At 49.9% G+C, this 16,458-nt stretch overlaps 1 protein-coding gene across 1 annotated transcript in view; it reads left to right on the top strand.

Annotated features, from left to right (window-relative positions):
• LOC141157324 (ankyrin repeat domain-containing protein 54-like) overlaps window positions 1–16,189 on the top strand; it is a 436,436-nt gene extending 420,247 nt beyond the window's left edge. Inside the window, exon 9 of the mRNA XM_073644420.1 lies at window positions 15,928–16,189. The gene's annotated coding sequence lies outside the window, so the exon portion shown is untranslated. The remainder of the gene's footprint in view (window positions 1–15,927) is intronic.
• Window positions 16,190–16,458: the final 269 nt, after the last annotated feature.

Raw genomic sequence — 16,458 nt, 5'->3', positions numbered from 1 at the left:
GGAGACAACACACATATGCCGTATATATACGGCACTTGTTGTGAAGGGGCTAAAATGTCTGTAAAATGGTCATAGTAAGGGCTAGGGGGCTGCAAAAGGAATCTAAATGGGGCTAAGAGCAGGACAATTGCCAGAAAACAAGTGGATAAGAAAATGACTTAAAATTACTGAGAATAAAAAAAAATAGAAAATAATCTTGAACCAGGAAGTGGAGGTCCAAATGGAGGAGGAGGTGGAGGTGGACGTGGCGGTGTAGGTGGTAGAGTCAGGGGTGAAGGAGGTAGGGTAGCTAGCACTGATTTTGTGTATGTTTTTTTTTGGGGGGGGCGGTGTACTCTGAAAACAGACAGTGTAATAATATGGTGGCCACTCTCTCTCTATATATGTAAAATCTGGGGCTAAAATATTTTTTTTGTGGCAAAAATGTAATTATTTTTTCTTTACTGCCCAATGGTATAAAATTCTGTGAGGCACCTGTGGTGTCATTATGATCACTGCACCCCTAGATGAATTAATTGAGATGTGTCGTTTGCAAAATGGGTCACTTTTGGGTGATTCTGCTGTTCTGGCATCTTAGTGATTCTCCCACTGGGTCATGGCACCATCAAACCATAACAGTAAAATCTGGACTATAATAAGGCGGTCCTTCCCTTCTGAGTTTTGCACTGTGCCTGAAAAGTATTTCCAGATTACATGTATGGTATTGGTGCAACACACTGAGGTCAATTTTTTCCTATTAGCTTATTATAAAAGTAAAAAATTTGGGGATAAAACAACATTTGGGGCTAAAACATAGCGGTAAAAATGTAATTATTCTTTCTCCACCACCCAATGGTATAAATTTCTGTGAGGTACATAAGATGTTAATGACGCGCCCCTGGGCCTGCTGTGTCGCGCAGCGTCTCGCGCACGGGGGCTTACCCGGAACCGGATCAGATGAGGGTTGTAGTCTCCGAGTGGCGGGGACCCGGTCCGTGCCCAGGGAGTCAAACTCAGTGTGTGGCAGTCTTGATAGGTGTTATTTGAGTGTCGACTACGCCACCCGTTGATTTGCAGCTATGGAGCTGCCGCTGCAGGGCAGACCGCTGAGGCCGGTGTAGAATTGTGCAGCGTGATAGTATAACCCCCAACGGGAGGGGTATGGCCTCAGGGCAGCCGACGTGGAAGATGGGGGTAGCAGGAACCACTCAGAGACGGTGCGGTATAATTCAGGGTCTTTACTGGTAACAACGATAGACCCTCCCGGAGTACTTGCTAGCGAACGGGGCCTGGTCAGTCCTTGAGCAGATGGGATCTCCCCTGGCCAGGCGGAGTTGTAGGCCTCCCAAACTGACTGTACTCTTCTGGCTACCTTGCTAGAAGCGGATATAAGTAGCCCACGTCCCTGAGTGTGCCGTGTGGTGCTCACCCGTATGGCCGGTGACTCGGGGCCTTCTAATGGCTTCCGCTCCACGATGGCGGTGCTGGTCCCACGCGTGTGACCTTGCCTTCGGGTTTCTGGGCCTGAGGACCTGAAATCCCCTGCCGGTCGGCTTCTGCTGCTGGGTAAGAGTTAGTCCCCACAGCCTCGGACGCCGGGTCCGGTAAGAAAGCTTCTCAGTCAAGGCGAGCTCTGCAGCTGCCAGCCCCTGACTCGTAGTAGTATTGCTCCCACTGAGCTTCTGCTGTTTCTTCCTATGACTGTTTCTCGTCTCTACTCTCCTTGACTCCTAACCCTGCCTCAGCCCCGGGTTTATATAGGGGAAGTTCTTCCCCTCCCAAGACTGGGCAGGAGGTGTGGCATGCACAGGATCCCTGACCAAAGGACCTTCCACCTGCTCTCAGACATAACATTACATTACTGTGGGAAACCAGACCCCTGGGGTGCCACATTCCCCCCTAGTGAAAGTTAGTACTCCGGGACTAAACATATTTTAGAAAAACATAACAAGATATAACAACAATAATAGTACAATAAGAAGAAACACATAAAGGTGGTCACGGCATGTCCGTAACCGGGTGTAGTCTTTGAAGAAAAGCAAGGTGTCCATTTCACCAAAACAGGGAGACGTAACCAGGTAGGGGTTTGTCCTGCCCCGAGTCCTTAACAGTCTTTAGTCCGTCCTGGGTTACGCTCCAACTATGTACAAAGGATTCCCGGTAAATCCACCAAGGACTCCTACAAATAACTAGAAACACAAAATTATACACAAGCAACAATACACAGGTAAACATAAATAAAACAATTTATACACTTCAAATCCTCCAACGTGCGGGTAACTGGCCTCTAGTGGCCCTAGTGGACCTACGGAGCTGAACTACAGGGTGTAGGAGCTGTCAAGGGTAAACTGGGCAGCTGTCTACCGACTCTTTGGCTCACTAGGGATATGGCAGGCTCACTGCAAGCAGAGGGTTGATCCTCCTGGTCTGCGGGTGTGGGGTCTTCTGCCTCCTGGACCGGCTGTTCTTCCAGCTCTACCTGTTGCTCCGTAGGTGCTTGGGATGCTGGTTGGAGGAAGGTGAGTACGGGTACCACAACTGCACCATTGACTTGAGTCCAAGACCGAGGGAAGTCCCCGAGCACAGTACTAACCATATCTTCCCTTTCCTCTACGGGTCGATGGTCTTCTTGTTCCTCTTCAGGGTTCCTCAGTTGTTCGGGACACTTCTTCAGGTGGTCCCGGGATACAATGGCTGTAGTTTCCCCTCCGTCTTTACTGATGGTACAAACCTTCGGGTTCTCGTGGCTTGAGGGCAGTACGGTGTACGGGTCCTTCTCCCACTGGTCGTCCAACTTGTGGAGCCGTCTCTTCCTCTTCAAGACCTGCTCTCCGGGTACCAGGGGAACAGCGGGAGCATACTGGTTGTAAGTTTTCTCTTGTCTTTCCCTAGCCTGACAGAGACTTCGCTCCACGCTCTCCTGTACTCTCCGGTACTGCTGCTGCCTCTCTGTGTCCCAGTCTGCTTCTGGTGAAGTGTCCTCGGGTGTCAGGACTCCCATTTCCAGGTCAACAGGTAACTTACCAGGTCTTGCCCTCATTAGGTAAGCCGGGGTACAGTTGGTGGAACCTACCGGGATGTGGTTGTATAGGTCCACCAGATCGGGCAGCTTCTCAGGCCACAGACTGCGTTCTTCCAGGGGCAACGTTTTCAGAAGATCCATTACCACCTGGTTCATTTTCTCACAAAGTCCATTAGTTTGCGGATGATAGGGTGTCGTCCTTATCTTCCGGCAGCCATACAGAGTGCAGAATTCTTGGAAGACCTCCGCTTCAAAGGCAGGTCCCTGGTCTGTCAACACTTGGTCCGGGTACCCGTGTGGACGGCAGAAATGCTGCTGGAAGGCTCTCGCTGCTGTTCGAGCTGTTAAGTCCTTGACGGGGACGACAACCAAGAACCGGGAGTAGTGATCCACGATGGTTAGTGCGTAGACGTAGCCACTTCTGCTTGGGGTCAGTTTTACATGATCCAAGGCTACCAGTTCCAACGGCTGCCGGGTGACGATGGACTGCAGGGGAGTCTTCTGGCTGGCACGGTCCTTCCTTCTTAGGTTGCACGGGCCACAGTCTCTGCACCACTTCTCAATGGTTCCCCTCATGCCTACCCAGTGGAATCGCTCACGCAGCAGGAACTCCAGCTTCTTCCACCCGAAGTGTCCAGCTCCGTCGTGGTATGCCTCCATCACCATGGCTGCGTCTCTTCGTGGCACCACTACTTGCCAGAGTAGTTCATGCGTCCGGGAGTTAACCATTCTGCGGCACAACTTCCCCTTGTAAAGGAACAGTCGACTCCTCTCTGCCCATAGTTGTTTGGCTTCCTCCGGAGCGTCTGGTTCAAGGCAAGCCTCCGGGCGAGTCAGCATCTCCTTCACCAGTCGGACGGCAGGGTCGCTGTCTTGCGTTTCCGCCCAGTTGTAGTGAGGTAAGGGGTTCAACGTAACAGCCTGCTTACTCCTTACCCGGTGGGAATACTGGATAGTCCCATGACGGTGGAACGCAGGGAGTTCAACTTCTTCCAGTCCCTCCGGATCTTCTCCTTCGTCCGGCAGGTTGGGCATCCTGGACAGGGCGTCCGCGTTGGTATTGGAGCGTCCGGCCCGGTATTTGATTGTGAACTCGTAGTTGGACAGACGGGCCATCCACCTCTGCTCCAGGGCACCGAGTCTTGCCGTGTCCAGGTGTGTCAACGGGTTGTTATCCGTGTACACGGTGAACCGGGAAGAAGCGAGGTAATGCTTAAAGCGCTCGGTGACTGCCCATACTACGGCCAGGAACTCTAGCTTAAATGAGCTGTAATTCTCGGGGTTCCTTTCGGTGGGTCGCAGCTTTCGGCTGGCGTAGGCGATTACTCGTTCCTTCCCCTGCTGGATCTGGGACAGTACGGCTCCTAGCCCGATGTTACTGGCGTCGGTGTAGAGGATAAAGGGCTGGCTATAATCCGGGTACGCCAGGATTTCGTCCCCCGTGAGGGCCATCTTCAGCTGGCGGAAGGACTCTTCTTCCAGCTCCTCCCATTTGAAGGGCGGCTTCTGGTTCTTGGCCTTCCGGGACTGGCCTATCAGGAGGTCCTGCAGAGGTGCTGCCTTTTTGGTGAAACCGGGAATAAACCTTCGGTAGTAGCCTACCAACCCGAGGAACTGCCGCACTTCTTTTACGCTGGAGGGGCTTGGCCATTCCTTAATTGCGGTGATCTTATCAGGGTCGGGAGCCACTCCGTCAGCGCTCACCACGTGTCCCAGGTACTGCACCTTTGGTTTCAGGAGGTGACACTTGGAGGGTTTCACCTTTAGGCCGTAACTCGCCAGAGCTTCGAACACTTCTGCCAGGTGTTTCAGGTGGTCCTCATACGTCTTGGAATATACGATGACATCGTCCAGGTACAACAGGACCGTCTCGAAGTTTCTGTGGCCCAGACAACACTCCATTAGTCGTTGGAAGGTTCCTGGTGCGTTGCAGAGTCCGAACGGCATGCAGGTGAACTCGCTAAGTCCCATCGGGGTGGTGAATGCGGTCTTCTCCCGGTCCGCCTCTGCTACAGGAACCTGCCAGTACCCGCTAGTGAGATCCAAGGTAGAGAAGAAGTTAGCAGATCTTAAAGCAGCCAATGACTCCTCTATCCTTGGTAAGGGGTACGCATCCTTGTGTGTGATACGGTTGATTTTCCGGTAATCTACACACATCCTCATGGTGTTGTCTTTTTTTCTGACTAAGACTAGTGGAGCTGCCCAGGGGCTACAGCTATCCCTGATCACCCCAGCCTCCTTCATGTCTCTAAGCATCCCCTTGGCGTGTTGGTAGTGTGCAGGGGGTACGGGTCGATACCTCTCTTTTATGGGAGGATGGTCTCCCGTGGGGATGTGGTGTTCTACCCCCTTGACTCGCCCGAAGTCTAACGGGTGTTTACTAAACACTCTCTCGTACTCTTGAACCACCCGATAGACTCCCTGTTTCTGATGTGAGGGAGTGAAGTCAGTACCCAAAGGTAGTTGCTGACACCAGTCCTCCATTGTTTTCTTAGAGCCGTTACCTTCCTCCGGGTGAGATGGAGGCAAGGGTTCCACAGATTGTATAGCATTTTGGTTAATGGTATATAATTTGGCTAGCGTGGCATACCGGGGCAGGTACACTTCCCTCTTCCCAATATTGATTATGCGAACGGGCACCCTCCCATGGCGTACATTAACCACCCCCCGTGCTGTCAAGATGGTGGGCCTACTGTCTGAGTAAACTGGTTCTACCATTGCCTGGTAATCTCTACCTCTCAGACCAATAGCTGCCCGGCACCAAATCATCATTTCACTTTTTGGGGGCATGGCAATAGGAAAAGGGTCACACATTCTTACGCTATCAATCTCACCGCCGGAGAGTTCCACCTGTTGCCGTCGCATCAGTGCCCGGATCTCTTTCTGGAGCACCCGCTGCTCGCCGGAGCTGGCGTTCTTGGCAACCTGCTGTAAAAGGAAAATCACCTCTGCAAGACAATTTTCAATTACATTAGTTCCTAGAGTTATTTTTGGGTGACTCTCCTGTTTGTCAATATCTACAATGATCAGTCCCTGTGCTGCCAGTTCGACTCTACCGATTTTGATGGTCACCTCTTTAAATCCGATCTGTGGCACGGGCTGGCCATTGCTGGCGATGATACTCAAGTCGTCGTCAGGGTAGCGGGTAATATCCGAGTCATTCCAGTACTGCTTAAAGAGCACGTACGGGATGGTGGTGACCTGTGACCCGGTGTCCAGTAGGGCACTCATGGGAATGCCATCCAGTACCACAGGCAAGACTGGACGTCCTCCCACATATCTGTCGCGTCAGTTCGATGGGCCTGGTGATCTTTTTCCTGGGGGTTGGCCCTCTACCCCAGGTTGTGCCCGTTTAAAGAACAGTACCTTGCCATATGTCCGGGTTGATTGCAGCGGCGGCAGATGGGTCGTCCGTCCTCGCTGTATCGGTCACTGGGTCTTCCTCTGGCCGGTGGGGTCCTCCTTGGTCGACGCCACGGGATGTCCTCCGGTCCGGATGCCAGCTGGATCTTCCCTGGGGTGGAAACCTGTAAAGACTGCACAGTTCGGGTTAGCGCAGCAACGCTCTTAGCTAGCTCTTGGACCTGATGGTGTAGGTCTGGAGCCGGGTCATTGTCCAAAGCCTGCGCATCAGCTCCCACAGGCCCTGCCGACAAGGGCGCCGCCTCCTGGTGGTAAGTGATAGCTGGGCGCCTGTGGGTCACAACGCCACCCGGTGCCGGTTCTCGGAGCACCCGGATGGCTCTGTCCTTGAACTGTGCAAAGCCCAGATGGGGATCCTGTAAGGCCATCGCCCGCAACTGGGTTCGGTGGGCATTACAATATAGTCCCTCTATAAATTGTTCGGTCAACAGCCTGTCCTCGTTTCCCACTCCATCAGGGTCGGTCTGCTTAATGGCCCTCAGGGCCTCTTGTAGGTTTAGTGCATAGTCCCTTATACTCTCATGCGCTCGCTGCTTGCACCCGTAGAATCTAAGCTTAATCTCGGCTGAGGTGCGGGTATCAAAGGTATCCTTCAGCCGGGTTAGTATCCCTGCGACAGTCTTCCTCCCAGGTGGCCAGGATTTTACTTCCCTTTTGGCTGCCCCGGTTAGTTGGGCCACCAGGATGCTCACTTTTTGCTCTTCTGTGAGGGGGTACACCTGGAAGAGGCTATCCAGCTTTTCTCTAAAGTCATGCAGGGTATGTGACTCCCCTGAGTACTGGGGTAGCCAAGCTGCTCCTGGGATATAGGGCATGGTGAAGGGCATAACTGCAGCAGCGGTGGCGCTGGCGGGGGTTGAGGCAATGAAGCTCTCCTCCGCATCCGACATCTTCCTCCCCCCTAGTGGACCGTGGCCTAGCTTGCGATGATCCTGTTCCGTAGGCCGCGGCTCCGCAGTAGATCGTCAGGGTTGAGGACCTTCCGTCGCGCTCCGGTGACGTCGGCGTCTGCTGGGCTCCTTCCAGGACCTTACGCAACGTCCGGACGTGAGACGGGGCTTCAGTTCTCGCGCGCTTTCGGAGTCCACGCCCCTCTTCTTCCCGCGCGGCGTCCTCAAGATGGCGTCCAACGGCGGGAAAACTCCACGGATGGCGGGAAGAAGGCTGAAGATGGCGCCGGATGGCGGGAATCTTCACAGATGGCGGGAAGAAGGCTGAAAATGGCGCCGGATGGCGGGAATCTTCACCGATGGCGGGAAAACTTCACGGATGGTAAGTTTTAAAAGTCTCTTTTTCAGGCACGCAGTACCGGGTGGTTGCGGGCACGAAATCCTGCCGACTACGCCAAAGTTGACGCGCCCCTGGGCCTGCTGTGTCGCGCAGCGTCTCGCGCACGGGGGCTTACCCGGAACCGGATCAGATGAGGGTTGTAGTCTCCGAGTGGCGGGGACCCGGTCCGTGCCCAGGGAGTCAAACTCAGTGTGTGGCAGTCTTGATAGGTGTTATTTGAGTGTCGACTACGCCACCCGTTGATTTGCAGCTATGGAGCTGCCGCTGCAGGGCAGACCGCTGAGGCCAGTGTAGAATTGTGCAGCGTGATAGTATAACCCCCAACGGGAGGGGTATGGCCTCAGGGCAGCCGACGTGGAAGATGGGGGTAGCAGGAACCACTCAGAGACGGTGCGGTGTAATTCAGGGTCTTTACTGGTAACAACGATAGACCCTCCCGGAGTACTTGCTAGCGAACGGGGCCTGGTCAGTCCTTGAGCAGATGGGATCTCCCCTGGCCAGGCGGAGTTGTAGGCCTCCCAAACTGACTGTACTCTTCTGGCTACCTTGCTAGAAGCGGATATAAGTAGCCCACGTCCCTGAGTGTGCCGTGTGGTGCTCACCCGTATGGCCGGTGACTCGGGGCCTTCTAATGGCTTCCGCTCCACGATGGCGGTGCTGGTCCCACGCGTGTGACCTTGCCTTCGGGTTTCTGGGCCTGAGGACCTGAAATCCCCTGCCGGTCGGCTTCTGCTGCTGGGTAAGAGTTAGTCCCCACAGCCTCGGACGCCGGGTCCGGTAAGAAAGCTTCTCAGTCAGGGCGAGCTCTGCAGCTGCCAGCCCCTGACTCGTAGTAGTATTGCTCCCACTGAGCTTCTGCTGTTTCTTCCTATGACTGTTTCTCGTCTCTACTCTCCTTGACTCCTAACCCTGCCTCAGCCCCGGGTTTATATAGGGGAAGTTCTTCCCCTCCCAAGACTGGGCAGGAGGTGTGGCATGCACAGGATCCCTGACCAAAGGACCTCCCACCTGCTCTCAGACATAACATTACATTACTGTGGGAAACCAGACCCCTGGGGTGCCACATTAACATCCTCCTTGCACCCCTAGATTCATTCATTGAGAGTTGTAGTTTGTAAAATTAAGTCACTCATGGGGGAGGGGGTTCTGCTGTTCTGGCACCTCAGGAGCTCTACCAATGTGACATCCACCCTAAAAACATTCCAGCAAAATCTGAATTCCAATATGGCGCTTCTTCCCTTTTGAGCTTTCCACTGAGCCTCAAAAGTAGTTTTTGACTACATATGGGGTATTGACGCACTCAGGAGAAATTGCACAAAAAAATTGTATTTTCCCCTGTTACCCTTGTGAAAATAAAAAAATTGGAGCTAAAAGAACATTTTTGTGAGAAAAATTTGATTTTTTATTTTCATGGCTCTACGTTATAAATTTCTGGGACTATGGCCAATTCATGTGTACCTGGTAGCCACGTTAAGGCTTTTCTCGTCATACCAGGAACCTCCCTGTGTGAACTCCTTTCTAAGAGACATAAGCCTGCTTGTGTATTGGAAAGCAAGATCCTGCTGCAATTAAAATCACCTGTGGCCTAGAGGCTTAGTGCTCACTCAAAGCTTATACATAGAAACAGAAAAAACTGACCGGCACTTCCAAAACAAGAAATAGGTGTGTACAGGTGCTTACTAGGAGCAGCTACCTTCATATATTACTAACAAACAAAGTAGCACACTGTAAGGATAAGTATACGAACATGAAATATGTGAAATTTGAATAGCATTACCGCTCTAGAAAATAGAAATAAATGAGAAATCTTAGTGCATAAATTGCCCAATTCATGTGTACCTGGTAGCCACATTAAGGCGTTTCTCGTCATGTATAAGCTTTGACTGAGCACTCCACCTCTAGGCCACAGGCGGTTTCAATTGCAGCAGGTTCTTGCTTTCCCATACACAAGCAGACTTATGTCTCTTAGAGAGGAGTTCACACAGGCAGGTTCCTGGTATGACGAGAAACACCTTACCGTGTCTACCAGGTACACATGAATTGGTCAATTTATGCGCTAAGATTTCCCATTTATTTCTATTTTTTACAGCAGTAATGCTATTCAAGTTTCATATATTTCTTGTTCGCATACTTAGCGTTGCAGTGTGCTACTTTGTTTATTAGTTGTATATGGAAGTAGCTGCTCCTAGTAAGCACCTGTACACACCTATCTCTTGTTTTGGAAGTGACGGACAGTTTTTTCTGTTTCTATAAATTTCTGTGAAGCACCTGGGGGTTCAAGGTGCTCACCACACATTTAGATACATTCCATGGGCGGAGGGTATAGTTTCCAAAATGGGGTCACTTGTGGGGTGTTTCCACTGTTTAGGCACATCAGAGGCTCTCCAAATGCAACATGACGTTTTTGTTCTCGATTTCATACATTTTTGGGTTCAAAAAGTCAACTGATGCTCCTTCCCTTCCGAATCCTGCTGTGCGCCCAAATCAGTAGCACTGGCGTACTCAGGAGAAATTGCGCAACAAATTTTGGGGTCCATTTTCTCCTGTTACCCTTGTGAAAATAAAAACATTGAGGCTAAATGAATATTTTTGTTGGATAAATGTGATTTTTTATTTTCACGGCATTACATTATAAACTTCTGTGAAGCACCTGGGGGCTCAGGCAGGGCTATGGAGTCGGTAAGCCAGACCTCTGACTTCTCAATTTCCCTGACTCTTGACTCCAACTCCACGACTCCGACCCCACAGCACGGCCTCACTACTGAGCATGTGCATAAAGTGCAGCACAGATTCATCTCAACTAAAAGCAAAGATCCTTAGATCAGGAATAGAACGGACATTTTTAGGACATTTCATAATTTTCCCAAATTCTTATGAAAACATTTACAGCACATTCTGCATTGTACTACTGCACTCAATTTATTATATATTTTAGGAGTCTGTCCATTTTATACCGAGTAAGAATCCACCAAAATGGACACCGACTCCACGACTCCGCCTCCAACTCCATAGCCCTGGGTTCAAAGTGCTCACCACACATCTAGATACATTCCTTGGGGGGGGGGGGGGTCTAGTTTCTAAATTGTGTCACTTGTGGGGGGTTTCCACTGTTAGATACATCAGGGGCTCCCCAAATGTGACATGGCGTCTGCTCTCGATTTCAGCAAATTTTTCAGTTCAAAAACTCTAATAACGCTCCTTCCCTTCCGAGCCCTGCTGTGCGCCCAACAGTAATTTCGCCCTACATATGGGGTATCAAAATGCTCAGAATAAATTGCTCAACAAATTTTGGAGTCCATTTTCTCCTGTTACCCTTGTGAAAATAAAAAACTTGGGTCTAAAGTAAAATTTTTGTGAAAAAAAGTTAAATGTTAATTTTTTACCTTCCACATTGCTTCAGTTAGGCTATGTGCCCACGATGCAGAAATGAAGCAGAAAATTTCTGCAGCGTTTCTGCATGTTCTTGGCAGTCAAAAACGCTTGCGGATTTTAGACGCATTTTTGCAGCGTTTTTACATGCGGATTTGACTTGCGCTTTTCAAGTGCATTGGGACCTCAAATCCGCATGCAGAAACGCACAAATAATGGACATGCTGCGGATTTTTCCACAAGGAAAATCCGCTGCGGAAAATTGCGCAGCATGGGCACAGAACATGCAGATTTTCATTGGGGATCATGGGGCACGGATTACCAAGCGTTTTGCAAGCGTTTACGCTGCGGAAATTCCGCATGAAAAACGCATCGTGGGCACATACCCTTACTGTGAAACACCTGAAGTGTTAATAAACTTCTTGAATGTGGTTTTGAGCACCTTGAGAGGTGCAGTTTTTAGAATGGTGTCACTTTTGGGTATATTCTGGCATGTAGACCCCTCAGAGTCACTTCAAATGTGATGTGGTCCTAAAAAAATGGATTTGTAAATTTTGTTGGAAAAATGAGAAATCGCTGATCAACTTTTAACCCTTATAATTTCTTAACAAAAAATAATTATGTTTCAAAAATTGTGCTGATGTAAAGTAGACATGTGGGAAATGTTATTTGGACTATTTTGTGTGACATATCTCTGATTTAAAGGCATCAAAATTAAAAGTTTGAAAATTGCAAAATATTGAAAATTTTCACCAACTTTCAGATTTTTTTCATGAATAAACGTGATTCATATCGAAATTTTTTTACCACTATCATGAAGTACAATATGTCACGAAAAAACAGTCTCCGAATCAGTGGGATCCGTTGAAGCCTTCCAGAGTTATTACCGCATAAAGTGACAGTGGTCAGAATTGTAAAAATGAGGCTCGTTCCTTAATGTACAAAGTTGCTCAGTCCTTAAAGGGATAAAAATAAAAAAATAAAACCACACCGCGGCCACAACATGCTGTCGTAGCCTTTGAGCTGTGCTCACACTTGCAGGAACGCTGAATTTTTCCTGCATTGCTTCCACAAGGGTCCAAACCAAAATACATATGTTACGGATCCGGGTGGTGGAACCTCTGTGCTGCGGTGCAAGGAGGGACCAGAGGGGCGTGACTAAGTATCTACTCGGCCTGACCAAGGTCGCACGGCGGCTCAGTCGACTCCGTGAACCAGGGAGGGACCGAGCAGAGGGACCAGGTGCCACTCTGGGACCGACCTTGTATGAGAGCAGGTGACTCCCACGGGTCAGAAGGCAGGAGCTGACGGGTACAGCGGAAGAGCACGGCAGGCAGGCTGACGGGTGGTCCGGGTAGACAGGCAGGCTGATTCGGCTGATAGCCAGACAGGTAGGCAAGCTGGCGGGCACAACAGGTAACAGGCAGGTGCTTCCAGGTAAGCAGGCAAGCGAGCACGGCAGGTAAGGGCAGGTGCTTCCAGGTAAGCAGGCAAGCCGGCACGGCAGGTAACAGGCAGGTGCTTCCAGGTAAGCAGGCGGGCAGAGCCCATAGACAGACTGGTGGACTGGACTGAAGGCAGACTGTCGGGCTGGAAAGTAGTCAGACTGGCGGACTGGACTGAAGAACAGACTGGCGGACTGGACTGACTTGCAGAGGTCCTGAGGACTGAAGCAAAGTAAGTATAACAGACAACAACGTTGCACGGGCACCTCCATATTGGAGGAGGTACCTTTTATAGAGAAAGTCATCCGACCATTGGTCGGGGACTTTTTAGGACGGCGCGCGCGGCCCCTTTATGAGGGAGGGAGCGCGTGCCCTAAGCACAGTGCCAGGGAAGCTGCGTGCACGTGTAGCAGCAGCAGCAGCAGGGAGGCCGGAAGACGTCGGAGCAGAACCGCGGCGGTAGGGGGGACGGCGTCTCAGCCTGGCAGGGGGCAGAGACGCCTATGCTACAACATAATTTCAATCTGCTCTATTTATTGTCGTTTTCTTGCTTTTTTTAGTGCGTTTTCCCATTTTTTTGGGTGCAGATTTGACAGCACTTTTTAAATTATTTTTTTTGGGTGCAGAAACATTGATATTTCACATTTAAAAAATGCAATTGTGGTTTTCCATGTGTTTTTTTCTGACTTCCCATAGAATTCTGTAGGGATAATAAAACGCCCCCAAAAGTGGACAGTTCCGCAGCACAGCGGGTATGATGCTTCATGAAATCACATCCACTGTGGTTGCATTGAGGAACACAGCAGAAAATTTACTGCCAGTATGTTATGTGTGAACACAGCCTTGAGATGCAGGGCGAAACGTGCTGTTATTCTGCACACGTCCATTTTCCAGGAGGAGCCAGCTGGTTGTGGACAGCGACAGAGCAGTGCTTGCAGTTCCTAGGAAACCGGCCTCTTCTGATAGACTGCAGAGGTAGCCGGTAATCTAGGTAACCAGCAGTATACAATAAAAAATCCCTACTTTCTTGAGAACGGAGAGGATTTTTAATAATAAATAAATAGTAACGTTCCTTATTTTTACAAGCATTTTCAATTTTATTCCTTTCAGAAGTGAGACAGCCCCCTTCAATAATAAGTCTATAAGGCCGTGTGCCCACTATGCGTTTTTTAAGCGTTTACGCAGCGGCAATTCCGCCGCAGAAATGCTTAAAAACCGCATGGTAGAAGGCCTGCCATGTTCCCCAATGATAATCCGCATGTGCTGTGCACATGCTGCGGAAATTTCCGCTGCGGATTATCATTGCAGAAAAATCCGCAGCACTACCAATTATTTTGCGTAAGCACAGTGTTTTTGCCGCCATTGACTTGCATTGGAACGCATGACATCTGCATCACTACCAATTATTTTGCGGACACGCGGCGCAATTGCCGCTATTGACTTACATTAAATTGCTTAATATCCGCATGACTAGATGTGCACATGCGGATATTAAGCGGTTCAATGTGCGGACGGTACCCGGGTCTGGAGAAGAGGAGACTCTCCTCCAGACCCGGGTACCATAGTACCTGTAAAAAAAAAAAAGAATTTAAAATAAAAAAAAAAACATTATACTCACCTTCTGATGGCCCGCGGTCTTTTATCCGTACGTCTTGGCTCACCGGTGGCTCGCGATGGTGTAAAGGGACCTTCCATGACGTCATTCAGTCATGTGACAGGTCACACTACCGCTGATATCGGCGATTTTTTTACCATTTTTATTCTTTTTTTTAACTAACTTTATCACACTATATAAAATCCATGCCGGTTGCATGGATTTATATAGTGTGACCAAGTTGTCAAGCACTTTCCAAGTGATGCTTAAATTGCTTGGAAAAGCGCTTGACAACCCGCATGCAGAAATGCAAGTGAAGAACGCTTCACATCCGCATGTCCCTGGCAGGAAAAACACATGTACAATTCGCATGTACAATTCGCATGCGTTGTTTCTGCCAGGGAGATGCAGAAACGCTCAGGAAAAATCCGGAGCATTTCTGCATCATGGGCTATGTGCCCACGATGCAGAAATGCTGCATATTTGTTCAGCTTCTCCCTGGCAGGAAAAGCGCATGTGGATTTTATATGCGTTTTTCCTGCCAGGTAGAAGCGTTTGTCAAGCGTTTTTGCATGAATTTCTGCATGCGGGTTATCAAGCGCTTTTCCAAGCGATTTTAGCATCACTTGGAAAAGTGCTTGACAACTTCGTCACACTATATAAATCCATGCAACCGGCATGGATTTATATAGTGTGACCAAGTAATAGTTAAAAAAAAATAAAAATGGTAAAAAAATAAAGATTATAGTTACCTTCTGATGGCCCCCAGTGTCTTCTCCGCTCCGTCCGGTCTGTTGTATTGGTCGCAGTGGTGTGAAAGGACCTGCCATGACGTCATTGACTCATGTGACAGGTCACGAGACCGCCGACGTCAGCAGTCACGTGACCTGTCACATGACTAAATGACGTTATGGCAGGTCCTTTCACACCACCGAGAACCATACAACAGACCGGACACATCGTTGAGGAGAACGGGGGCCATCGAAAGGTAAGTATAATCTTTATTTTTTATTTTAATTCTTTTTTTAACAGGTTCTATGGTACCCAGGTCTGGAGGAGAGAAGATTCTCATCCAGACCTGGGTACCATTGTACCTGTGGAAAAAAGAATAAAATAAAAAATAAAGATTATATTCACCTTCTGGCGGCCCGCAGTGTGCTTGTTCTCCTTTGCCGGCAGATCGCGAAGGACTGAAGGACCTGCGGTGACCTCACAGTCATGTGACGGCAGGTCTTCCTGTAGAGATCTCCCGACAGCCAGCACAGGAGCGCAGCAAGACACCGGGGGCCATCAGAAGGTAAGTATAGATTTTTTTATTTTTTACCATTCTTTACGGTCACACTATATAAATCCATGCCGGTTGCATGAATTTATATAGTGTGACCAAGTTGTCAAGCACTTTCCAAGTGATGCTAAAATCGCTTGGAAAGCGCTTGACAACCCGCATGCGGAAATGCATGTGAAGAACGCTTCACATCCGCATGTCCCTGGCAGGAAAAACACATGTACAATCCGCATGTACAATCCGCATGTACAATCCGCATGTACAATCCGCATGCGTTTTTTCTGCCAGGGAGATGCAGAAACGCTGCAGAAATTTTCTACTTCATTTCTGCATCGTGGGCACATAGCCTAAAAGGATAAGGTGACATCCGGGAATGTACATGAATAAAGCAGCTCGGTCTTAAGGAAGGCTCCCCCTAGCGGTTGGGTGGTGTAACTCTTCGTCTAGTCTCAGCACTCACACACACAGTATGTAAATAAGTCTGACGTAACGCCTTCCTATTGGTTGTTTCTGCAAACAGGGCTTTTCTGTGCGTAGAACGTTCAACGTCACGTTTCCTCGGTGCTGATTGGCTGGGGTCGCTAGTCGTCATGGTGATTGTGGCCTGGTGGACTGACGGGAACCCGTGGAGCGAATGGAGCTTGAAGAGCAGGGGAAGTCGTCTCTTCCCGGAGAGCTGGCGTTGGGGGTGCCCGAGCTGCTGAGAGTGCTGTGGGAAGAGCCCGAGAAACCCTGGAGGAGTCCCGGAGGCCGCGTCAAGTCCCACCGGCAGCATCGGTACAGGCTGTGCCTACTGGCCAGGGAGAGCTATGGTAAGCTGCTGCAGCTGTCACTGCTGGAGGTGCAGAGAATCCCTCCTATACACTGTGCAGGTTGCTCACAGGAGCTTACACTATATATACAGGACGTGTATGGGGCACTAGTCAGTGTACTGCAAACAATTACCCTGTGGAGTGGGAGGAAGCCGCCTGTCAGCCGCCCTGTGCAGGTGGGAAGCCGCCTGTCAGCCGCCCTGTGCAGGTGGGAAGCCGCCTGTCAGCCGCCCTGTGCA

Source organism: Phyllobates terribilis, unplaced genomic scaffold, assembly GCF_046119375.1.
Source record: "Phyllobates terribilis strain yellow unplaced genomic scaffold, ASM4611937v1 Scaffold_8__6_contigs__length_399053987, whole genome shotgun sequence".
NCBI classification, from domain to species: Eukaryota; Metazoa; Chordata; class Amphibia; order Anura; family Dendrobatidae; genus Phyllobates; species Phyllobates terribilis.
This window is presented reverse-complemented; position numbering and strand designations above follow the sequence as displayed.